We start from the raw sequence: 26,277 nt of genomic DNA on the forward strand, positions 1-26,277 counted from the left end.
AGTTTTACAACATATACAGGAAGAAACTTATCTATTGATTCTAATGAGCAGAATAAATTTTAACAAATCAACAATATTATGGAATAGTACAAGAGCAAAAAGTGTCCCCCTGATTTTGTTTTAGGGTTCACGAGTAGAAGAAGGCACAGTGCATAAAGAAAGCATGTTCTCATATTTTATTATATGGCCTGTCTCTGCTCTGAGAATAGTTTTGATTTCACAGCAATGAAATGGCTAATTCCCATTTACTCTGCAGCCTTTGACTTCTCCAGTGAGCAAAGTTTGTGGACAGCAAAAGCACTATTTATGACTTCTAATACAGTGTAAGAAATAAATGGTGCAGCTTTACTCCCAACTGAGATGCAATTACACGAGTAGTCCCATTGATCTCAAAGTGTGAGTTATTTCTCTGTAAAGGTAATAGGAGTTGCCCTATAAAACCGTAAGAGCTGTTTAATTTCAACAAAGTGCTTCCAATTTAGACAGAAAATAAAATAAATACTGATAAAACTAGTCAATGCTATTTTATCAGCTGCTTAGAAAATATAGGAAAGATTAACAACCAACCTGGATATTTCATGAGAAATAAAATTGTAGGTGAACAACTAGATTTCTTATTCTTATAGGATTAAAAAAACCCAAAACATCATGGCACAAAAGTGTTCTTAAAAGACTTTAAATTTGTAATATGGAAACTGAGTTTGGGGAAAATGCTCTAAAATTAATGTACTAAAAGCAAATCAGTGTGCAAGGACAGTACTAAACTGGAAATCAGTATCAACTCTTTATAAAGACTAACTAATCAAGATAAGGGGCTACAAAAAGTTGTGTTGTACCATGTGTGAACTATGGGTTTCAAGTGTAATTGTTCTTCTTGCTAGTTCAGCCTGTCTGAACTGCTGTAACTCACCTGAGCTCAACTACCCAGAAGGAGAATTATTCATGTTTCAGCACGTCATGGGTTTTTGTATGTGTGCATAAACTGTAACAGAGAAATGGTATTGAGATACTGTAGTGATGTATGTTGTTGTAATATCTCAAGCAATTGTTTTCATTATTTCACTGATATGCCAATGTTTCAGAGAGATTACAGAGTTACCTGTGTGATAGTTTTTCATGTGTTTATATTTGCATGCTGTGTTTAATACCAGCACTTCCAGCCTGGTACCCTTTCATCTGATATTGTCTTCCTCTGCATCTAATGAAAAAAATGACATGTCTATGTACCTCGTGTAGCCCATTTAGATCTGTGAGCATAATTACTGTTTTACTTTACTGAAAGGGTCCACAAAGTAATCTTTTATGTATTATTCTGGGTTACCCCAAATGAAGCCTTTTTGGAATGATCAGAGAAATCAAATCCTGGCTTTCTCTGCTGTAGCACCTTACAGATTTTCTTCAAGAAAAAATAAAATGGGTTACTTAGATTTAGAATGTTATACTGTTACACTTTTATACATAAAACTGGGATAAATTTTGGATTAAAGTAAATCTTTAAATAATGTTTTGTCTTTAATATATAGCTATGAAACATATCAACTTTTTTTTTTTTAAAACTGAGATGGTTTACTCTTTGAAAACAATTTTGTGAACTTTTTCATTTGACTAATATGGGTTTTTTTATTATTTTTTAGAAAAATAAAATATTCCTGGAGAATATTTGCATTAGGTGAGATGTAATCAGTCCATACTTATGTGCCATGATAGAAGTTCTTTGTCTCTCTTTTTTTGTGGAGACTCCTTCTATTGTTCCTGTTGCAACACACCTAGCCACAGCCATATTCCTCCTCAAGTGTCTCAGAGTATCATTAGATGGGCTAGAGCACAGATTTACAGCACATTAATACTACCCACTTAAAATGGGGTAACTCATGTCACACATACCACAAGTTAGAATATGGACTTGGATAGTCAGCAGAGAAAAGCCAGCACACTATAAATATAATCTTTGGCTTGCCTTGTAGCCTAAAGAACACAATACGTACTTTAGCCATAACCTCAGTAATAAAAGCTCTCTTTCTCTCTGATTCTCTTTCTGTCACAGTCCTCCCACTCCTCCCTAAGAAAAGAACATTATTGCTTCCTGTGGGCTACCCAAAATAAAACCTCTCCACATTTAACTGTAGCTGGGTTCTTCACAGTATGCCTACCTATACTGCCATAAACAGATTTTACTCTCCCACTGTGTTTCCATAGTAGTACCTTGTTTAACTGTGACTATTTGGTAAGAGGGTGTATATTATTTTTTTTCTTGTAACAGATAATGGTGATGACTTAACAATCGTACCTAAGGATTTCTTTCTAGGGGGAAAAAAAAAAAAAAAAAAGATTGGGTTGAGGGCTTTTTTGTCATTCACTTTAAGGTTGCTGCTTCCTTTTTGTATAATTTTTAGGAGGACAATTCTTTTTAATTTAAATGAAAATCCACATCCAAACCCCCTTAAGTTGTTTCTTAAATGCAGACAACCCTTCCAAATGCATAGCAAAGGTTGATTCTAACTTCTGGAAAAATGTTCTAAATTAAAGTAAAATCTCTTTCATTACAATTCAATATTCATAAAATTTATAAAAAATCACATAAAATTTAAACAGAAAAAAAAGTTAGCATAAAATAAATGAAAAACCCCAAAGTCAAAGAAAATGTTTGATGAGAATCAGTTGAAATCCCCCTGATTTCAAGGTAAGTTGTTCCATGGATTGGTGGAACAGGATTGAATCAAGCAATGGGCAGGGACTAATTCTATAAATTGTCATCTAACATTGCAAATTTTTTTTTTTTTCAGATGATAATCTTAGTTTGCCTAGCAACTTATGCTAGAGATTTCTTGGACTAAATGGTTAAAAGGCACAATTCACTCCTTTTAGTGAGTCTTAACTGAATCAAAACTTCAATGGACATCTGTAGGAATTTTGCCTAAATAATTTTTAAGCAATATACTTCATTGAACTGAATGATAAATTTCCATCTAAATCTTAGTAAAATTATGATAGGGTGTAAAATATGGTTAAAGACACAAGGATTTGTTCTCATATGCTTGACTTTATGGAAGAATTTATAGCCTGACTTTATTGCTCACAATAGCTCTGATGTCACGATTGTCAATCTGCTTGGCACCTTGATTACTTAGTTTAATTTTTTTTTTCCTCCACAAATTTTCAGTACATGATTGAGGCAAAAGTTGAAGTCTCAAGAAAATTGATAGTTTTCTGCTTGACATGTAATGAATTAATTTGAATTAAGAGCACTGGAAAATAACTTTGATAGATTCTCTGTCTGATATCTAAGGAAGACTCCTCTAGTAAAGTAGCTGACAATTCTTCAGGACCATACCCATTTAAACCACGTGTTCAGTTCAGGAATGGAAGAACTGAATCAGGTGCAGCATGAATAACATGAAAGAAGGGATGGTGTAAGGAAATGAGAAAAGCTTATAGGCAGTGAGAGTGGATGGGTAGAGCTTCAGCAAATCAATCTGGAAGACTCTTTCTTGTTCTTATTGGAGCAGAGCTATGTTTATGGTATGTTTCTTGTGTAAATGGTGACATTGAAGCTGGGAAAACATGCCTCTGGTCAGAAGTATGAGAGTGTGAAATTCTGTAAGGTTGATCTGTTTGTCTTCAGCTGTGTGCTGTTCCTTGCAATAGAATCATGGCTCGGAGGAAACTCTGTGGAGAGGGAGATATTTTTGCTTTGCTGGGGAACAACTGAGCAAATACAGGAGAAGGAAATCTTCTAGACATTGCAGGATGTAGCAGAAAGAAGACAGAACTGAGAGAAATATAGAAAGAAGCAGGATGTCAGGCAGAAGAGAGGGATTATTGAGAGGAGGAGGGAACAGTGACACATGTCAGCATTGACTGAAAGAAAAACTGCCTTGGAAACAGGGGGAACTGAGAAAGTTTTGCTCCAAATTACAAGGCTAAATGCAGTAGCAAGGATTTACCTGCAAGAACACAGTGGGCAGGGGAGACTTGAGTATAAGTCCATTCTACTTTTACTTGTTTAACATAGGCACTTTGAATTTTCTCTATGTAAGAAATTATGAATCCTGATTTTCATTATACTTCATCGTGGAAAGCAATCAGACCAGAATGTCTAGGTGCACAAGCCTCAAAGTTGAGGCCAACTTGAGATCTATCACATGAACACACACAGTTGGTTTAATTTTTCCTTTTCTTTATTTACAGGTTTTCTATTAGGTGCTCTGTGTAGTACAGTCTAATCTGATGCAACACAGTTTGTGTTCTAGCAATACATATTTAAAACATGGTTGAACAAAATCTATTCAATTAAAATAATGTCAGTTACATGAATGTGCTGAAAATGTTTCAAAGAGGGACCACAAAGCATTTTTCAGAGAGAGGGATCCAATTTAGAAATTATTTCTAAGGAGTCTGGCCATTCAGGTCTATGCAGAAGTTTTCAGCATTTTTCTTGTTAACAAAAGTAATATTGTAACTATGGTAACAAAAACACAGACAAAAAAGGTATCTTGGCACTATTCCTGATGAAAAATATATGTATAAATCTCCTTGAAATGTTAAAAGATATGCTACAAAAATATCTCCTGAATCCAAGATTCTCTCTTAACTTTTAGTTACGTTCAAGTTTACCAGTTAGCATTTATTTCAAATGGTCATTCATCTCTTTAAGTTCTTCTCTGAAAAAATCCCATGCACAGTGCTGTCTTAAATACTTCATTCCAAACAGTGAATGACACTAAACAGAACCATTACCTTTGCAACAAAGGAAAAAAAAGTTTTCAAAATCACATATTATTCACATATTCATTACGGTTACCATGCATATATTTAGTGATATTCTCTCAAACAGAGTTTATAATTTCTTCTGATTCCAGGCATTCGGGATTCCACTGTGTGCTTTGTAATTTTTTTTTTTCTGTTGTGGGGTGGAATTTTTTTCTGGGTTGTTTTTTTTCTGTGGTGTTTTTTTTTCTCTCTTTGTGGGTGAAAGAAATTGAACCAAGAGGAATGGTTGCTTTTTAGAACACCCACATTATTATTTGTGAGCTGGGAGCACTGAAGCAGATTTATGTGGAAAAAAAGAAACTTTCTTAAATTCTCTGGTGAAACTGTTTGCACCCCATAAGAACTTGTTGAGTTTTTGCCACCTACTTCAAAGCTACTCCTTTCAAGTTATTTTTACTGTTTGCTATGTGACTTCCCATCAGTCAGACGTCTTTCTTTGATTTTATTTTTTTTTTTTAAACAGGTAAAAAGCCCTGAGTTTAAGAATTCCTTAGTTCTGATAGTATATCACAAAGCATAGTTTATTAGAAGTAGGCTCCTTAGCATTCTTTGACTGGAGTCAAACTCAAAATTTATTCATCACCCAAACAAAAAAAATTCCCTTGTAAAACTAAAAGCCCTGCCTCAGGACTGGTTGCACCATGAAGAGTTAAATTTTAACAGCAAGACTGAAAGTCACATTGAGTTAGGTTAATAATATTAGTTGAAGTTCCTAGCCAAGTAAGCACCTTGATCAACTCAGCTAAGAAAAAAACTCATAACGATAGACAACGGGAATGGAGGCAGGGCCTTAAAGACAGTTCAAGGATTTCAAGCATGTACTGACATCAGCACCAATGCTGCAATTGATTGATCTGCTGAAGTAGGTTAAATTTTCAACAGTTACTTCAAAAGAAGGACTGGAAGATGTATTGTTTCAAAGGAATTTAATGGCTGCCATTGATACACAGTCTAAGAACAATGGCAGCAGCAAGACAAGGCACACAGAAACTGAAAAAGGCACATGTCTGTTGTCTGCTTAATTCTGCATAGACCTTCTACAGTTGTACTGTTTGTTTTCTTTTAGGTAGTCAGGACTAAAAGCTGCCTATGGTGGGACACTGCAGAATAGTACTTCCCTATTTAAATAAAAATTTGTCTTACATATGTCTCAAGGGTATAAATGTTGTGGTTCTCTGCTTAAAAGAAAAAGGGTGGGAAAAAAATCTTATTTGTCCATGTCTCCCATGGTGTAGCACTAGAGTAAACTGCAAAGATGTTAACAGATGGAACATGACATAGCAATATACAGAGATAATGGATGGTTCTCCCACATGTGTAATTGCAATGCACAAGTAAATCACACTTCCACATTCACACTTTGCCTGTGTTCCACCTGGGCAGCTTCTGGATGTGAACAGGTTAACAGGGAAATCACCCTGTCAAACATTCTGGTCGATACCTCTATGTGCTCAGGCAATGGCATTAAAACAAAACTAGTCAATGGAGACTACACCACAGTTGGAGATGAGCTTGTAGCACAGGAAAGAAAAGCACAACTTTAATCTGTTTAGTTAATAAACAGGAAAACATTTTTTGGGGACTGAGATTTCAGCCTGTGCTGCAGAAACCTGCCTGATTCCTAGGTTTGGGAGATTGAGTCCACGATGCCCTATTTTCAGTGTACAGTTGACCAAATTATCTCAACTAAAGATTGCTCAGGTGAATTTATCCATGTTGAGATCACATCTGCTGGAGCATAGATATAATCTCTGTCAAAAATAATTAGGTCTAAATTAAGCTAACTCCCTCCACTTTGAGTTGGAATTTGTTCTCATATGCAGGCTTATAGGTACCAGTCTTCTTCCTGGTCTGCCTTTGTCTTCTGAGCTCAGACTCTTTTGGGACTCACTGTGCCTTCACAGCAATTGTATGTGGTATCTCTTTGAGTGACACTTCTATCTGCAAAGAAGGAGAAATAGCAGAAGGAAGTCAGAGCAAGAATTTCTCTGGAGATCATGTGAGAAGGTGGAGAAATCAGCTCTTCTCTGCCCATCTGTTCATCAACTAGGGCTCAAGCATATAACTTTGTCATACGGCAGGCTTGCAGAGTTGGGATCCACAAGGCATTTTGAGAAAATTCAACTGAAAAATGTAGATGAAGAAATGTTATTCTAAGAATAAATTAAAAAGCAATGTGGAAGCAGTGAGGAAGGATGGAATATTACTGAAGAAATACCAGCAGAAAAAAGTAATCTCTGCACTGATTAAATAGATAAAGTATGATTTTAATTTTTTTTTTAGAAAAAAAGAGGATTTTTTAAACAGCCCATTGATATTGATGACTGATCAAAGTTAAAAATGTTTTTTATTGCTGGGTAAGATACCACAGACAAGTAAGCTAGGGGATTATGAGAAGTGATTCAGATGCCTGAAAAATATGAGCGACTGTTGTGGCACCAGATAATTGTACTTAAAAACCTTTAAACATTCCTGTGGAGTGTGGATCATATTTGATTGAAGGGCACCATTACAAATGGAGGTCCATATTGAGTACCACTGAGCTTCAGAATCATATTTTTTGCAGTTTGTAAATCATTGTTATAAAGAACATATAGTTGCATATACTTTCGAATAATAGATATGAGAGAGAGCCAACAGACAATAAATAACTGTGATCTTGACAACAGGATTAGACAAGACAAAACAGGTTTTAAAGAAATGTAATATCAGAACATGAAAATTTACTGTTTGTACTTGGAAAGATCATCATGGAAAAGAAAAAGTTAGGATATTTTAAAATTCCCTATATTCTCAGGAAGTCTCTTAAAGATGAAACCACATCCACTAAGGGTATCAGCAGCATTTTGAGAAAAGAAACTGAATACAGAACATTGGTGGGTAAAATGAAATGACATGAAAGTGGATGTCATTCATCTTAACTTTAGCAAGGCTTTTGACATGCTCTCCTAAAATATTCAGGTATGAAAATCAGGATGTTATAGTCTGAATGGGTGGTCTATGGCACATGTAAATAGCTGTTTAGATGATCAGGCTCAGAGGGTCGTCATTAATGGGTTTTAGTCTACCTGCAGATCGGCAAGAAGTGGAGTACCACAGGGGTCTGTACTGGGACCTTTCCTGTTTAACACCTTTGTCAGTGACCCAGAGGAGGCAATGGAGTGCACTGCTGTCACATTTGCAGATGATACCCATTTGGAGGAACAGGTGCACACTTGAGGGCAGGTCTACTATTCAGAGGGACCTACACAGGCTGGAGGAACAGGCCAACAGGACGTGCAATTCAACAAGGACAAACACCAAGCACTGCACCTGGGCAGGAAGCACTGGTGCAAGGGCACAGTCTGGTGCCTGCCTGGCTGGGAGCAGCTCTGCGGGAAGGGACCTGGGGGCCTTGGCAGGCACAAGCTGAGCATGAGCCAGCAGTGTGCCCTGGCTGCGGAGATGGCCAACAGCACCCTGGGCAGTATTCACAGGGGCACAGCCAGGACACTGAGGAGAGGGATTATAACCCTCTGCTCAGCACTCATGAGATCCCATCTGGATACTCTGTCCAAGTTTTAGGCTTCCCAGTACAGGAAAGATAGTGAACTAGTGCTGGGACAAGTTCAGCAGAGGGCCTCCAAGCTGTCTGAGGTCTGGATCACTTGCCCTGTGAGGAGAGGCTGAGGTACCAGGGCTTGTTCAGCCTGGAGGAGAGATCACAGAAACATAGAACAGCCCAGGTTGGCAGGGACCTTGAAAAATCGTCTGATCCAACTTTTCATGGGAAAGGGAGCCTAGATGAGATTATCTATCACCCTGTCCAATCGCATCTTGAAAACCTCCAGTGATGGGGACTATACCACATCCCTGAGGAGGTTGTTCCAGTGATTGATTGTTCTCATTGTAAAAAAATTCTTTCTTATATTAAGATGAAACCTCTCCTAGTACAACTTGTACCTGTTGCCCCTTGTGTTCTCCATGTGGCTCCGTGTGAAGCATGAGCCTCCATCCTCTTTGTAGCCACCCTTTAAGTACCGAAATACTGTGATGAGGTCCCTCCTGAGCCTTCTCTTCTCCAGGGAGAAAAGACCTAACCCCTTCAGTCTTTCCTCATAGGGCAGGTTCTCCAGTTGAGAATGATCATCTTCACGGTCCTCCTTTGGACCATCTCCAGCCTATCTGTATCTTTCTTGAACTGGGGGTACCAGAACTGGACATGATACTCCAGGTGTGTTGTGACAAACGCTGAGTAGAGAGTGGATCGCCTCAGGTGATCCTCATGGATTACTCACAGTCTGGCTTATATGAAACAGTCAATAAATTGTTAAATCATGTATATAATACTTTTTGTGATGGATCTGTATCACAGTGGATCTAATACTTGCTGTTATAGAAAGTGTATAGAGGATATTGTTATGTGAGGATTCTACATGTTCTGCAATTTTTCTATGCTGGGGAATTAATAAAAATATAAAATTAAATACATGCTATCTTTCAGAAGAAGTTTAAAGATGTCCATCATCCTCCAAGATATGGTGCAATTCTGAATTTCTGATTGGCTTTCCCAAGCCATGTCATTTATAGTGATGAGAAACAGTGGCAGTGACACAAAGACAGAATTAATCTTAACTAGAAAAGCACAGGATTGCTAAAATTTTGTGTATTTTATGTATTAGTGTCATAACCTTGCATAGATCCCATCCTTTAACTATGTCAGCTAAACTCTATTTTCAAATTTGAAACAAATTATTTTGTAAGTAGAAATCTATTTTTAAATTTGAGGTAATTCGTGTTACACGGTTTGTATTTATGATCGCTTTGAGGCTGTATTTTAGGATTGATATAAACTTTAGGATTTGATGGATGATCTAGAAAGCTCCTTATTCCAACAATAAATTTACTATTATTCTTTCCATTAAGTATTTTATAAGCTTTGATAAAAATGCCTTTTGTTATTTCAGGTATTGTCTTTATGTTTATATAAGCTCAGAGAATGATGGGGACCACTGCTATAAGCTGAAGTGGTACACACAAGTCAGGCATTTAACGGGGAACACAGATCCTCTGCCTACACCATAATCTGACAAGCTGCTTCCTGTAAATACAGGGTCCTGCCCGCCTTAAGTAGTTTGTGGGGCTAAGGCAGGAGCACGTGATGCTGCCCTAGTCATGTCAGTGGGCATTATTCCACTCTTGGTTTGAAAGGAAGCAGGGTCAAATCCTCTGTGTCCTAACATCTGATCGTCCATTTGTGCACACAATTACTGTATCATTTCACATAATATGCCAGGTGAGAAATAGCGTGGGTAAACACATGGCTATTGGATTAATTATTGTCTGGAGCTCTCCTGTTGTTACTTTTTTTGCTTCATAAGGACTGTTTGTCACATACCTACTCACCTCATTAATGGCCGCCTTACTCCAGCGACTGCAGCTGCCCGGAGGTGCACTGGCAGGGCACTCGCTGAGGCTCCAGCCAGGCTCCTCACGTTCAGGAGAGGAGCAGCCAAGCACTTCTGCGCCTCAACCCTGTCCTATGTCTAATTCTGCTGCTGGAAGGCTGCAAGCCTTTCAGATGTGAAGGGTCACGAGTTAAGTCATGAAAATAATATAGATGCTCTACATTCATTAGACTGATTTATTGATTTATTACTGTTAACTCATTTATCTAATCAAGTAGCTCTGTGACTAAAATCCTCGATATGCATAAACTTTCATACACATGAACACATTTATTTTCTCAACCTCCAAAATATTTCTTTTGTATTTAGTCTTAAAGTGTATTAAGCTGTAGACCTAACCTGTAAAATTGACATGACAATATTCTGTAGTTAGAATGCCTGGTTTATTATTTAAGCAAGACATACCTAAAGGAAACATTTTGTTATTTTTGTAGCACACTCAGGATTAGCAACTCTACCAAATGACTGCCCTGAATAATTGACCGTTAACTGTAAAATACTGGGACACAAGCGTTCTCCTGTTTCCGTGCTGAGAGTTATTTCAACTTGTATCTATTGTTTAGTACAGAATGTATCTATTAAAAATATTTCTGTAGCACTAGATTATTCAAGTTGAGGTTTTTTCCTATGCTTAAATCGCTTTTTGCTCTAAACTGTGATGGACATATTAAGGCTTAGGTGTTTAGATAGTGGAAATTGCTATTTCAGCTTTCAATTGATTTCCACCAAATTAGGATCTGCCCTGTAAATGTTTTAGTTGCGCTCAGGTTCCTTTCCAATTCTTTATCTGATATGAGAGGGTTTCTCATTCTTTCCATCTCTCTCTGTGTCTCTCTCTCTGTGTTGGCAGGGAGGAAGAGGGGCAAGGTTAAGCTGCTCAGAGAAACAGAAAACCCACGTTCTGTTTCAGCAGCTCAGCAGAAAACGGAGACAGTGACCAAGAAACATTATCTTAAAGTAATTTCTTACACTGTGGTTAGAATCAGAGTATTGGGGCCAGTTCTGTTTAATATCTTTATCAATGATCTGGATGAGGGCATCAAGTGCACCCTCAGTAAGTTTGGAGACGACACCAAGTTGGGCGGGAGTGTTGATCTGCTGGAGGGTAGGAAGGCTCTGCAGAGGGACCTGGACAGGCTGGATTGATGGGCCAAGGCCAACTGTATGAGGTTCAACAAGGCCAAGTGCCGGGTCCTGCACTCCAGCCGCAACAACCCCATGCAGCACTACAGGCTTGGGGAAGAGTGGCTGGAAAGCTGCCTGTCGGAAAAGGACCTGGGGGTGTTGGTCGACAGCCGGCTGAACATGAGCCGGCAGTGTGCCCAGGCGGCCAAGAAGGCCAATGGCATCCTGGCCTGTATCAGAAATAGTGTGGCCAGCAGGAGTAGGGAAGGGATCGTGCCCCTGTACTCGGCACTGGTGAGGCCGCACCTCGAATACTGTGTTCAGTTTTGGGCCCCTCACTACAAGAAGGACGTCGAGGTGCTGGAGCGTGTCCAGAGAAGGGCAACGAGGCTGGTGAAGGGTCTGGAGAACAAGTCTTATGAGAATCAGCTGAGGGAACTGGGGTTGTTTAGCCTGGAGAAGAGGAGGCTCAGGGGAGACCTCATCGCTCTCTACAACTACCCGAAAGGAGGTTGTCCAGTCAACTGGATTTGTAAGAGTGGACATTAAAAAAAGGACCTTTTGCAGGTGCTTTTGATTTGTACCATCCATTCATTAATTACACAAATGAAGTCTCGGATAGTGTGGGTGATTCAACAGCAAAGTAAATCAAAAGAAGTGTTGTGACTCTTCTTTTGGCTTGGTTGGTATCTGGCTACTTCTGCATGTGTTTTTCAGCTCCTCTGTTTGTTGGATTGCTGGTAGCACAGACTGCTCGTTGTATCCAAAAATCAATCCTTTTCAAACCTTCACAGCTTTTCAGATATGTCTTGTCTTCTGTTATTCACAAGAAACTCACTGCAAAACCTGTGTCTAGTAAATATTGTCTAGACTTAATGTGATATCTTGCCAGCTAATATGTTACATAGTAAAGTTATTGGGAAACAAAACAAAGCAAAACAAAACAGAAAACTGTAATTATCAGCTATTGGTGGCTAATGGACACCTCTGTGTGAATAAATCAGCTTCAAAATGCTGCCTGGAATGACTAGATGCATCATGAATTATCACCTGGTTTTCACTGTTCTGCATCAGGTACTTCATTCAAATATAATAATCTCTGACCTTTTTAAAAATTATTTTTCTGCTTGCTTGTTCATACTTTACCAGCAAAATTAACCTCTAATCTGTCTTTCGTATACTGCCATACCATTACGTCCTTACGTATATTTTTTAGACTCCCTAGATCTATTAAAATGTTTCTTTTTTTCAAACTACTGTCTTCCTTGGTTCCAGTTGCTTTTGTTTGCCCCCAGAGATTTTAGGAATTAAAAATTAAGAGAATGTGTAATTTCTTTGCAGGCTGCCTTGATATGATTTGATTGATTGATTTATAAGAGCCCTTGTATCATTATTCTCTGTTTCGCTCTTTTTTCCATTTGTTTATTGTGTATGCTCATAAGCAAATTATTATGTGCACCTGTTCTTCCAAGTCTTTTTCCCTTGTACCACATCCAGTGGCATTTCATTGAAAAAAGAAATGTCTATTATGGCCTTTCAAGTCAAGTTTGACCTCAAGTACTGAATTTTTAGTAGCACAAAATCTAGAATTTTATCAAGAATGTTCTCTGTGGGGTTGTAATCTGGTTTTTGTGTGCCCCTAATTATTGCACTGATAAAATGTCTGATTTCTACACAATGACAAATATTTCCTTTTCTGTTTGAGCATAAAATTCAGAGTGCTGTTGCCAGCAATGAGCCACACATTCTGTGATTTGGTAATAGGTGCTTTTTCATTACAGGGGTGCTTGTGAAGTAGCTGTTTGTAGCATTACTTTACATTTTGTCCCTTGCCTTATTTCATCTGTAATTCATCAATGTTAACACATTTCCTATCTTAGAAGGTCATCTCTTAATATTTCTTTCATTACTAGCTACTTTTCCCCTTTAATCTCTTTCTCACTGGTTAGAATTTCTGCTTATTTTCGTTTGTTCACATGAATTCCAGTTCCTGCAGAAATGTTTGTGCTCTTAAACACTCGGATGTTTTAATTATGTTTGAATCTCATACCTTATTTTCTGAAGTGTACCCAAAAGACTAAATATGATCATATGCTTTTAAGTGAAATGCAAGGTGAATATACTTTTAAGCACCAAAAGTTTTGTTACTGCACATGCCCCAAAACATCTCTATTTCACTGATTTGAACACCTCAGCATCAGTCTTCCAATTAATGCCTCAGATTCGTAGACCAGGACTTCCAAGTCCTCAGAGGGCTGCTTCTGTAGCTGTGTTCGTTGTGTTTATAGCATGTATGTGAACCCTCACAGACACATGCACACACACGCTTACACACCGAACTGAGCCCTGCTCTGCACAGCACTGTGCACCACAAAGGCCAGCGCATTCAGAAACAGGCAGACGTAGTGAAATGGTGCCTGCCTTCTACGTGGCAGCCTACTGACTGCAGCTCTGACTTACGTGGGGGTGGGAAATAAATGTTCTATTCTCTTCTCATCTCACTCAGATTTATGTCTCACCTTCCTAGAAAGTAACAAGAGCATTTAAAAGACATTTAGAAATACCATTTCTAGAGTACTTGTCCACTGATTCCTATAGGAATAGGAAATTTCTTCTTTCAGAAACTATTTATATTCTTCCATTTCTTTTCCTTAGGCTTGTGATATCTTTAGGGGGGGGGGGGGGGGGGGGAAGTAAAAGTAATATTCTGTAAATATTCACTCAATTTAAAAAAAAACCCTCGAGTAGACAAAATCCTCATTTAGATTTTTTATATCTATAGTACAGATAATCACTATTCTGCTACACAATTACATTTTAGAATGCAGTTTTATGTTGCAATGTATATTTTTGGGATTATGACAAGTATATAAGGAAAAAATGGGAGAAGCTAACTAGAAATGTAATTATCAAAGAAAGTGAAAGAATTTGTTTCTAGCAGGAAAATATGAATCATACTGTAGAATAACAGCAGTTAAATGCTGTCTGAAACACAAAATTACAGGTCCTCTTGCACAATGCCTACAGCAAAAGGCCATTAACATTAGAGTAATTCACAGTCAAATGAAATTTTATTACTCATGAGCAATAGTTTTGTGGGAGAAGGTTGATATTTGTTTTATGATAGACACACTAGCTGGTACTTTTTTTATTCCCCAGATAAGTAAAATCTCAACTGGTGACCATGAAGTTTTGATGCAAATGGCTTTCTTTTCATGAATGTCTGAGAATCTTGTGGTAGAGTGTCATTATACAGTCACATTATAATAAATCACAAAATCACTTGTCTTTTATCAGTCTTAATATTAACCTAATGCTTATTTCATACAAACTTACATTTTGTTTTAGTGAGATTGCTCAAAGAACACAAGGAAAGTACAAATGTACTTTGGTATTCTCTACTTACCAATACTTTTGTAGTTTGTCTTCACGGATAGAGAAATCATTGAGGTTCTGTACAAATTTTACATGAAAACTATGGAAAGAATTTTCACAGCTTCCCTGCAAGAAAATTGAAACTTCTCTATAGCTGATTTCGCTCAAAAATTCAATGTTTTTGCATCATAATGGTATAAATTTTATTTAATGTGTGATATTAGGATTAATAATGAATAAAACAAGATATTGGTGAGTAAATCTTCAAGACACCAGAAGTGCTACAAAAAACCCCACCATGAGAAACAGCTAGATTCAGCCTCCAGATTAGGTCATTACTTTAAGTGCCTTGCTGAGGTATATCAGCACTGGTTTGTTTGTGTATTTCCATGGGCACAGCTACAGTTCTGTGGGCAGTAAACACAGGTCCATTGATTTTTGGCTTACTTTGGTACTGTTCTAATATCTATCTCCTTTTCAGACCTCTCACTATTTTCTGGTTCTTCTGAACAGGAATATAAATATTAGTTGAACTCATTGGCTCTTTAGCTGACATGGTCCACCTGAGTCATAGGCAGATTTAGGGAGCTTTCGTACAGCAGTCCAACCGCTCTCCATTCACCTGCCACTCCCATGTCATGACTTTGTTTCCTTTGACTTCAACGAGAGTATACAAGAACTGTATCAGACCAACGGTACACCCACCCAAGTGTTCTGCTTCCAGCACTGGCTGAAATGGTTGCCTAGGGAGTACAAATCAGGGTAGGCATATAATATTTCTGAAAGCTCTTTCAGACTTTAATTACTTCTGGTTTGGAGCCTTACTGAGCCAGAGGTAGTTCATATGTGTTTAGTAAACCCCACAGAATTTATTTCCCCAGGAAACTGTCCAGTCTCTTCTTGAAATTACGTAAACATCCTATGACAAGGAGTTTTACACCTTAACTACAAACTGCTTGAAGAAAGAGCTCCTTTTGTTTTCTGACTGCAGTACATACCCAAAGTCTTTGTACTGGGAGAAGGAAGATGTGGGCATGAGATTCTTACTCACTCCCTCCCGGCTGTTCAAGATTTTACAGATGTCTGCAAAGCCATCCTCCTGCTGTCATCATTCCAAGCTAGAGATTCAGAGAGTAGTCAGTCATTCCTCTTATAATGGTCCATTCAAAATATTTAATCTTTCTTGTTGCCTTCTTCTGAACATTTTCTAATTCTTTTGCATTATTTTTTGAGATGAGCAGGACCAGCTGCACATAGTGTTTGGGATACAGGCATACAACTCCAGCACAAATCTACTAACTTCTTTCAACTCTCTGTGACCCTCTCCACCAGCAATGAGGAACCAGAAATATGTGGCAACATACAAGGAAGGAGAAAGAGATTCTTTGCCTACATCTGTAACAGTAAATAGGCTCAGTAATCATTCTGTGGCCCAAAGGTCACTTGGTATGGTACAGCCACTGGCCATGCAACTATTTCCCACTAGAAGGAGGTGCCTGGTCTTTGCTTGGATAGCGCTCATTACACCAAGTCAAATCTATGCTAGGTATTATGCTAACAATTTAAGTCTTTGGATGATTGTATGTCATCTCTTGCACCTGTGTTCCCGCCTTGTTCAATCTACTAGTGCAGAAACACTCTGGATATTTGCTCTGGCTGAAGTATGTTCCATTGCTGTTATAGGAGCCAGAACAGAGTAGCAGACGTGCTGGCTTGTACACTCCCTCCTCTTTTTAAACCATTACTCTTCCCCCCTCTACTGCAACAAGCAGAATGACAATGGTGATGTTTATGTAAATGTATTTGGGAAAGTCTGGTCTGATCAAGGCAACATTGCCCATATTTGGGCTTTGGCTATACAGTAAAGAACAGTACGAAGCCCTGTAGTCTGCATTGCTTGATAGATTTTGTCCAGTATGCATAGTAATATGGTATATGAATTGCTTTTTTTGGGTGTTACTTCATGTCTGAAGTCACTCAGCTCCAGGTTTTTTTTAACTTCCATTCCATGCTCCATGGTAATGGACACGCAGTTCTACTCTGTATGTGCACCTGTGTGTATATGTATGTGTATATCTATATTTATTTTCAAGATAATAAATGAAAATGGAATAGTGAGATCTTTCACACTAACAGCAATACCACCAATTTTTAAAGATGTTGATCATTTTGTGTCCTGCTGTTGATTTATTATTTATTCTATTAGTAAAGGTCATCAACACACACATGCACACACACAGCTGGAAAGGTGAGGTACCAATGCAAGCAAAAATGAAACTCTCAGAAAGATGTTGTTTGGCATTCAGAGCTCTGCCCTAACCTGAACCCTGCCAGCAGTTTCTTTTACGTGATGTGGCACTTCCCTTGTGATGTCCCACAATAATCTGCTGTTTGAAATCAAAGTTCTAAGACAAATGGACTACAAAAAGAAGAAAACTCTGCTACTTCTGATTTTGTTTAATGCTTTGACTTTTATTAGCTTCTGCAACTAGCTTTTTCATAGGCAGCAAAGAGAAGGAAATGATTCTTAAAATAAACCAACAGGTTTGGCTATTTGGCCAACATACCCTTGCTGTAGGCGGTTACAGATGAAGAATGCCAGATTTTTTCCAGAGGATGCAATCTATCTGGGAAGTGGAACCCTGATCCACAGTTAAGCAGTCAGGAAACACTGTGCAACATGGAGCCAGAAGAAGACAATGTGCATGGATACTTGGAAAACTTTTATAGAACAGGAAGTTGTTTTGGCAAAATTTACAAACAAAAGGTGGAGGGTGGAAGTGAATAATCTTGCCGATGTTATTTCTCACAAAGCCGTTACTCCCTCAGCCCTCAGTAAGCAGTCTCTTGAGAAGGACACCATGACTCCAGAGCCTCCAGAGATGCATAACTAAAAGGAGGAGGAAAAATTATATCCAGATTCAAGCTGGTATCTTTGGCATAGTCTGTAACATTTAGTTTTATGATCACCTTAAATGTGTGACTAGGTATCAGTTCTTGATTTTAGGACATTCTATGCTACTCATAATATGCCCAAGGAAAACCCATTATTTCCTTAATTAATCAGTGTACAGTATAGTCTTTACTACAACCACCTTACCAGACTCATTGCAGTAGAGAATTGTCACTTTTCACGTGTATGTCACTAACGGGCTGAAAATAAAAATCTTCAGAATTTCTATTCAGTAAATGCCTTGACTAAAATGATTTCTGCATAAGTGAACTACCTGACTTGACAGTATTCATTTTCAGTATTCTGTTTTTCCCAAATAAGGTGTTTTTCATTTAAGATCATGTCAATTCTACATGCCACAAGTTACTGGTTTTTCAAATAGTTATAAGAACCACTGGTGCTGTGCTGTTTTACCTGAGATCCATAGTCAGGGTCCGCTGAAAATGGCTCCAAATCTAGAAGTCTTTCCTTGTGGCTAGCTACCAAAGATGATCTGCTAGTCCAGCACCAGAAACATTTTGTTTGTCTGGTTTTGTGACTGTTTATAAAAGGTTTCATATAGTATAAGTATTAAGTTAAAGGGTATTATACACTCTCCCCTGGAGAAGTATTTAATAATGATGGAGGGGATAACTGAAAACTGAACTGCCATCTTTGACATTATATCAGAGACTTACTGGATTAGATAAATCTAACCTTAACAAAAGTACAGGCAAATACAGACTGCATCAATTTTAATTAGACTATTAAATCTACTCAATTCTAATTAGATCTTAAAATTTAACTGGAGATTATTAAAGCAGACTCCAGAAATTTTAGTGTACATCTGGTTTATCTGTGCCAATGAGTTTCCATGCACAGTGCCATGGGATAATTTGAGTCATATAAAAAATGAAAAGATTTTGTAGTCAAGAATTAGTCTTTAATAAAGATTTTTTTTTAATGCCAAGCCACATTTTTATGGTTGCTCATAAACCCAAGAGCAAATGTTTTTTCATTAAAAATGCAGTTCTGCCAGGTTAATGTCTTGGCTCTTTGGGATATAAAACTCCCTGAATTTCAAAAGAAGGCAAGTGGCTTCTGCAAATCAGGCCTGCACTGTGTGACCCTGGCTACATTTTCACAATTATATGAAGAATATCTTCTGATTTTCAGGCCAAGCTGGCAAGATGCCATGATCAAGCTGTACCTACAATAGCCTCTGAACTTCCTTCTCACAAGTTCAATACCTTGGCAGGACTGTTTCACACTTGCTTCTTCAGAGGATATAGCTCACTTAAAAGCAGAATTTTGAATGACTTCAGAAATTTTCTTTCTTTCTTATTACTCAGATTACTTCACTCTCTTCACATGTTCTCTATGTGCCTTCATATCATGTAAAAACTTTGTGGTAAAATCCCAATGCCAAATGAAGTGAATAGAGGAATAACCATCGACTTCATCAGGGTCAGACTTTGCCTCTTGTTTTTATTCCTTCAACCTTTCATAATTTAGCTGTACCAGTGCTGCCAGCCTTAACATACAGCAGGAAGTTTCTCTGTCAAAGAACCCTAAACACTTTCACCTCCAATGACTCTTACAGATGCAAAACACACAAGTATGTTATCCTTCCTTGAGGTTCTCCACTGTGGTGATGCCTCCAAAACCATTTAGCACTGCTAGGCAAGAGGCAAGTTGAGACCATTGCTTAGCTGATTGTCTGAAGTATATTTGTTTCACAGTTGTTTCACAGTCTTTTCTTTCACATCTATATATCCAACTTTACAAGTGCTTGCATCATCGATCTCTGGCATCTTGCCCACAAAAGACAACTATTAGATATTTATGATACTTGTGGTCCTTTTGCTTCATATTTGCACCTTTTCTCACATGATAAAGTTCTGAGGTCTGATGAGGATCTGCAAATATTACTTTAGTGCATTGTAATGATAAAACAATATGTAACTCTATACTAATAATAATAACAGAACATTTGAACTTTAGTCTCACAAATGGAAATCTGGCAAAAGCTGGGCATAGCATCTGCATGCTTAGCTGAGCATTGGCACTGGACTTGCAAAGACATTACAGTCTAATTGCTGCTGTAACAGTTGAATAGAGATAATTCAGTTATGCTAGGTTTTAAGACTTTTCTTGTAGACTGTTTTAAAAGTCAATACAACTTGAATGATTACCGTCGGGAGGAGCGGGGCAGAGGAGGTGGTATCACCACTGATGGGCTGAATAGGCTTGCTAAGCTTTAGACCATCCTTACTCTTTCCAGACAAAACTGCACACATTTATACTAATGTAATTTCATTTTTTTGCTAAATACTGGAGAGTAAATTTCTTCATAACTTGTACCCCTTGCAAAGTACTGCCTCAGCTGTATATTTCAGAAAGCTACAGTTTGACTTGTTAGGGTTCTCAGAGGAAAACAAGATCAATAACTTGTCACAGCAAGAGATACTTTACTGTCTGCAGGGTGCTGTAATACAGCATTGTGGATGGGGAAAAAAAAAACAACACAAACAATTCTAAGCTTGTCTTTGTGCAGTTGGACAGGCTGCTATTAAGCTAGTTAAACAATTTTTTTCTCCAATAATTTAATGCTGAGATTATTAGGTATAAATGTCATTTTGTAACAACATTTTTATGTTTAGGGCTACTTTGTAAACAAGATATGTAAAAATGGTGCTGCCTTTGATTTGCTCCTGTGTGTTGTATAAGCATAAACTGGCAGTTCCTGAAGAATCTGCTATGACTACAAAGGAAGCAGCCAAAAATGATGACAATATAAAGCTTTATTATTAATTTCTACATTATTGCCTACAATTTTGACCTGACTTTTTCCCTTTTCTATTTCATTGTAAGATGATGAATCTCTTATATTAGGCAACAATGAATACATAATTCTTACAAGTATGAATAAACATAGCAGCTTATTGACCTTGCATTTTTATACTTTATTAAGGAATTGAGCAATTAATTCTGTTTTGTTTGGCAATTTATGTTCAAACTGCAAGACATGTCAAGTTTAATTGCAAAATCTACTGATAGGGATTGAAAGCAATTTTCTTCACCTCCTTTATTTAATAATCTGTATCATTACAAATTATTGTATCATTTCTCACAGTTACAGTAGCATTTGTATGGAACGGAGAACATACAAGCAATATCAAATTAAGTTGTATTTGTCTCTGAAGTACATCACCTTTCTATTCACATATCCTCAATCTGCACAGCTGTAGCTAAACTGTAAAAGTCCAGAAATTTCAGTAGCTCTGGCTTTAACCTGAACATTTATGGAAAGTCAGGGAAGAAATATTGGTTCCACAATAAGTGATCATCATGTGAAGAACATTAGAATCACAGGATTATTTACGTTGGAAGGGTTTCTGGAAGTCATACAGTACAACCCCCCACTCGAACTAGGCCCAGTTAGAGCTGTTGCTCAGGGTTCTATTCAGCTGAGTTTTGAACATGTCCAAGGATGGAGATCCCACAGACCCTATGGACATCTTTTCCAGTGTTTAATCACCCTCATAAGGAAAAAGTTTTCTTTCTTATATTTAAATGGAATTTCTCAAGTTCCAGCTTAGAATCCTAGAATCACACAAACATAGTTTGGAAGGGAACCTCTGGAGAGCACCTGCTTCAACTCTCTGTTGAGAGGAGGAACTTAGATTAGATTAGCCAGGGACTTGTCAAGCTGGGTCTTAAATATTTTCAACAAGGAAAATTCCATCACTTCTTTGGGCAACCTATCACACTGTTCAATTGTTCTCAGAGTGAAGATTTTTTAATTCTTACATACAGATGGAATTTTCCCTGAAACAAGTTGTTTTTTGCTTGTCATGTTACTATACATCTTCAAGAAGACTCTGGTTCAACTTTTCTACGTTGTCACTATAGGTACCTGTAGATAACAGTAAGACCCCCCCTAGTCTTCTCCAGACTGAACAAACCAGATCTCTCAGGCTCTCCTCATGTCAAGTACTCCAGCCCCAAACCATCTCACTGGCCATTTGTTGGACTCACTCCAGTACGTCAATGGCTTTCTTGTACTGAGAAGTCCAGACCTGGGCACAATACTCTAGATGTGGTCTCACAAGTGCCAAATAGAGATGAGAATCTGTCTACATAAATGCAGATACAGCACAGTATGCAGTTAGCCTTCTTTGCTGCAAGGGCACGTTGCTGACTATATATCTGTATCTACAGATATCCATAAAGACGAATCTATATATCTACATATATTTGTATCTACTACATGGATAATGGGCCAGAGTGCACTTTCATCAAGTTCATGGAGGACACCAAATCACATATAGCAAGAAGTAGCGAGAGAGATGGATGATATCAATAACCGTATTTGTAGATGTCTATATAAATCAATAGATAGATCTATTTAATATAGAGATACTTAAGTGTTGACCCTGTTATTGATTGCTGAGGAGAGCTACTAGTAACTGGCTGAAACCTGAACCTTTTATTACTGATCATAACCCTTTGAGCCTGACAATTTAGCCAAATTTTCAACACCTTACAAAGTCCATAACTTATTTTATGGAAAACTGTGTTAAAAGACTTGTTGAAATCAAGGTAAATGACATCCACTGCCCTCCCTTTGTCCACAGATCCTGTCATCTCATCACATGAAACAATCAGGTTGGCCATGTATGATTTGCCCTTGTTAAATCCATGCTGTCTGTTCCCCGTCACCTTTGGTCTTCATATATTTAGAAATAAATTCAAAGAGGATTTTGATCCATGAACTTCACAGGGACTGATATGAGGCTGACTAGCCTACAGTTTCCTTGGTCTTTCTCCTCACCTTCTTCAAGACAGTTGTGACATTTTTATTTTTCTAGACACTAGAAATCTCCCCCAGTCACCATGGCTTTTCAAAGCTGATAGTCAGCAGTCTCATAGTGACATCACTCACATCATAATTTATCTGAGTATGAGACTAAATGTACGTTCAGTAAACAAACCTGGAATAAAATAGCCAGAAAGACAGGAAAGGAATAAAAAAATACTTTCATATATAAATAATATTGGAAACTATGCAGCAGAAATCATTAACATATTTGAAAAGTTATATATGTTACTATTAGTAATACCAAACAGACAAAGAGTGCTCCAACACAAGACAAAGACTTCTTATTCTGTAACAGCAGGTTGATTCTTTGAGCTGTGTGTAGACATTTGGAAAACAGACAGGAAAGACATTATCAAATTCTACACTTTTATGCAGAAATGTTCAAGGCCATAGATTTTTAATTCCTCTTCTGTATGCCAGGAATAACAAATGAAGACCAAGCCAAAAGATAGCAATGGAATCATGAAACAATGTGAGAGAGATAGATGCTAGCCCTGAAGACATCAGGAGGAATAATTCCCTGGGTGCACACTTGCCTGACAGCAGTAGAATTGTAGTCAATGTACAGAGGATTTGCTGGATACCTTTTCTTTTATTCTCACACCAAGCGAAGGCAGGCAGACAATTAACAACCATAGTGCATGTGGCCTCAATTGAATAAGAGAGAGTAATAAAAGAATTAGAGTAAAAAAGCAGAAGGTCTCTTTGATCAAGCTGTGATTTTCTCATTTGGTGCATTCCAAAGAAAGCACTTGGGGAATTTAATCTGACCCATCACTTACCATATCTGAAGGGCAAGTCAGTAAATGACTAAATTGATCTGATACTATGCTTCAGTTTCTTTCAAGTCATTGGTTCAATCTGTAAGGATTACTATAGTCTGTGGCAAGGGACACCAGTGGTATAAAGAGAGACCTAAGATTTATTTTTCAGCTGTTACTTATTATCAATATACAGATGATTTTCATTTGTTAGGGTTTAAGTTCAAGAAAACAGATTCTGCTCCCTTTCCTGATTTAAATCCTCTTATTGCACCAGTTGAGTCCATGAAGTAAGCCATTCTAAATATACTGATACCATGAAACTCTCTGTTCAATTCATTGTCCTTGCTTACTGCGCAATATATGTATAACTGACTACTACCTATTGAGCCAAACTCAGAGTGGGTGGAGCACAAGACAGAAAGGGGCATTGCATATTAAAACCTGGAAAAGGTTACTGGGAGGATTTGCTCCACCACCTTCCCAGGGATTGCAATGACCAGTCTGTAGCTCCCGGGATTCTTTGTCTTACCCTTTTTTTAAGATAGCAGTGACATGTTCTTTTTTTCCAGTCCTCACACTAGGACAGTGTCTCTATATTCCTTGTAGATCACCTGACCCCACTTTCATATCTCATACAGTTCTTCTTTATATTTGAGATGTCAGCAGCTCCTTGTTCAACCATACAGGCCTTCTGACACCTTTACTTGATTTCCTGCAAGTCAAGATGGACCATTCTTGAGCTTGGAGGAGGTGAACCTTGAAAATCAATCAGCTCTCCTGGACCCTTTTTCTCTCCAAGACCATATCCCATGGGATTCTTCCAAGCAGATCTCTGAAGAGGCCAAAATCTCTTCTGAAGTTCACAGTTATGATCCTGCTTTTTGCCTTGTTCTTTCCTCTCAGGATCCTGAGTGACCACTATCCCATGGTCACTGCAGCCAAGGCTGCTCTCAGCCTTTACATTCCTGACCACTTCTTCTTTCTTTGTGAGTATCATGTACAGCAGAATACCTCCCCTCATCAGTTTCTTAATCACCTGTGTTAGGAAGTTGTCATCAGTGCACTCCAGAAACCTTCTGTATTACTTCTGCCTTGCTCTGTTGTTGTTCTAACATATACTGGGGTGGTTAAAGTCCTCCATGAGGACCAGGGCCTGCAAACGTGAAAATTCTTCCAATTTTATGAAGAAGGTCTCATCTACTTCTTTTCGCAATCAAGCAATCTGTAGCAGAGCCCCACAACAGTGTTGAACATGTTGCATATTAATTTTATTGATCAAATCCTGTATATTTCAAGTTTTATTAATAAGTCCTTCAGAGGGATACTTCATATTTGATACCACTAAAACTGGACACCATTCTTTTGCACCATATTATATAAGAAGATATTCTAATGTCATCAATAACACACTGCTAATAGTCCAGTTGTTGACTCTTCATTTCTTCATGAGAAAATAAAATAAGAAATAAAAGTCTAGAGGTAATAATTGAAGCACTCTGATGTTGATTGTAATTGCATGTTCTGTTCAGTAAAATTTTATTTAGGCTAATTTTCCAGAGCCTTACTTTTTATAATTGACACTCCTCTCTTACAGGCAGAATCTAATTAGATTCCATGTCACTCAATAAAATTGGAAACTTCATTCAAATGTAAATCACAGTAGTTTGGGAATGTACAACCTGAATAAGCAGATGTGCTGAATAGGATTTTTTTTTTTTTAAGGCAAGCAAAATATGTGATATGAAACAAAGTCATCTGTATGAAATAATTTCAATGTGTTTTATAGCTGACTTCACACAAATGAATGTGTTGCATTTTTTCTTCTGCATGCTTCAGAACATAAGTTTCGTTTTCAGCTTTTTTACTGGTTCTGCAAAGAAAAATAAAGTCTGTAAGTGTGTTGCTTTTTGTTGCATTGCAAATTTATATGACTATGACTTGTGAAATGAGTAGGAGCAAATTACTGTTTACAGCCTAGAACATGTATTAGAATTTATACCAAGCATCTAAACTGAATGAGGGAACTTCAGGGCAGACTTAGCTTCCATCTGTCACAAACACCCAAACCAGATTGCCTGCAAATAATTTAGCAATGTTTCCTGTGATCTTGCTATGCACTGGATAAAATAGTCTCCTTTACTTACTACATTTATGATGTGAATAGAAAGAACCACATCACTGTACAAAAAATAGCTTGTCTAATATAATTGGAGCTACATGCCGAAGTCTCAATATCACAATGTGTCACCCGACACGATGTTTAAGACAGGTGATGGGGGAAAGTACAGCTACAGAGCAGGTATATGGAGAAAGAGCACAGATGAAGGGGAAACACTGGTTTCACCTCACTCACAAAAAATACGATTGTTTCTCTTCTATCACACTGCATCATTAATTTTTATATGTGATCTGCACTGCTTCCCACCAGATTCCTAGACATAATGAAGAAACAGATTGACTTCATGGTCTACATAGAATATCAGGATATAAAATACTCAGTATCAATCCAAATAATGTGCTTAAATAAAGCATAAAATGTTGTTTTGCAAACTGGATGCTCAAATATATACTGTGCCCTGGAAAAATACGTTTCATCAGGTAATTACTTACTTTTAGTTTTGTAGAATTTCACACTGTCTCATCATTTGCTTTCCCTCATCACTGGTATCTTTATTATTTTTATTACCAATGCATAAGAAAAAAAAAAATCTCTGACAAAACAATCCAACTTAATTTTCAGAAATGAAAAACTGGCTTACTGAAACTACAAAAAAAAAAATGTTTGTTTGTTTGTAATTGACTACCTTGAGACAAATATTTCAGTCATATTCAGCTGTGTGCTTTCAACTGGGATTGCTTTTATATTAGATAAATGAAAAAAAAAAAAAGAAAAGTAGTGAAATCGGATATTAGGACTGAGATTCTTTTTCAAAGCTGCCTGAGGAACCTGGTCACGGTTCCTAGATTTAATGAAAACTG

This window comes from Aptenodytes patagonicus, chromosome 2 (assembly GCF_965638725.1).
Source record: "Aptenodytes patagonicus chromosome 2, bAptPat1.pri.cur, whole genome shotgun sequence".
NCBI classification, from domain to species: domain Eukaryota; kingdom Metazoa; phylum Chordata; class Aves; order Sphenisciformes; family Spheniscidae; genus Aptenodytes; species Aptenodytes patagonicus.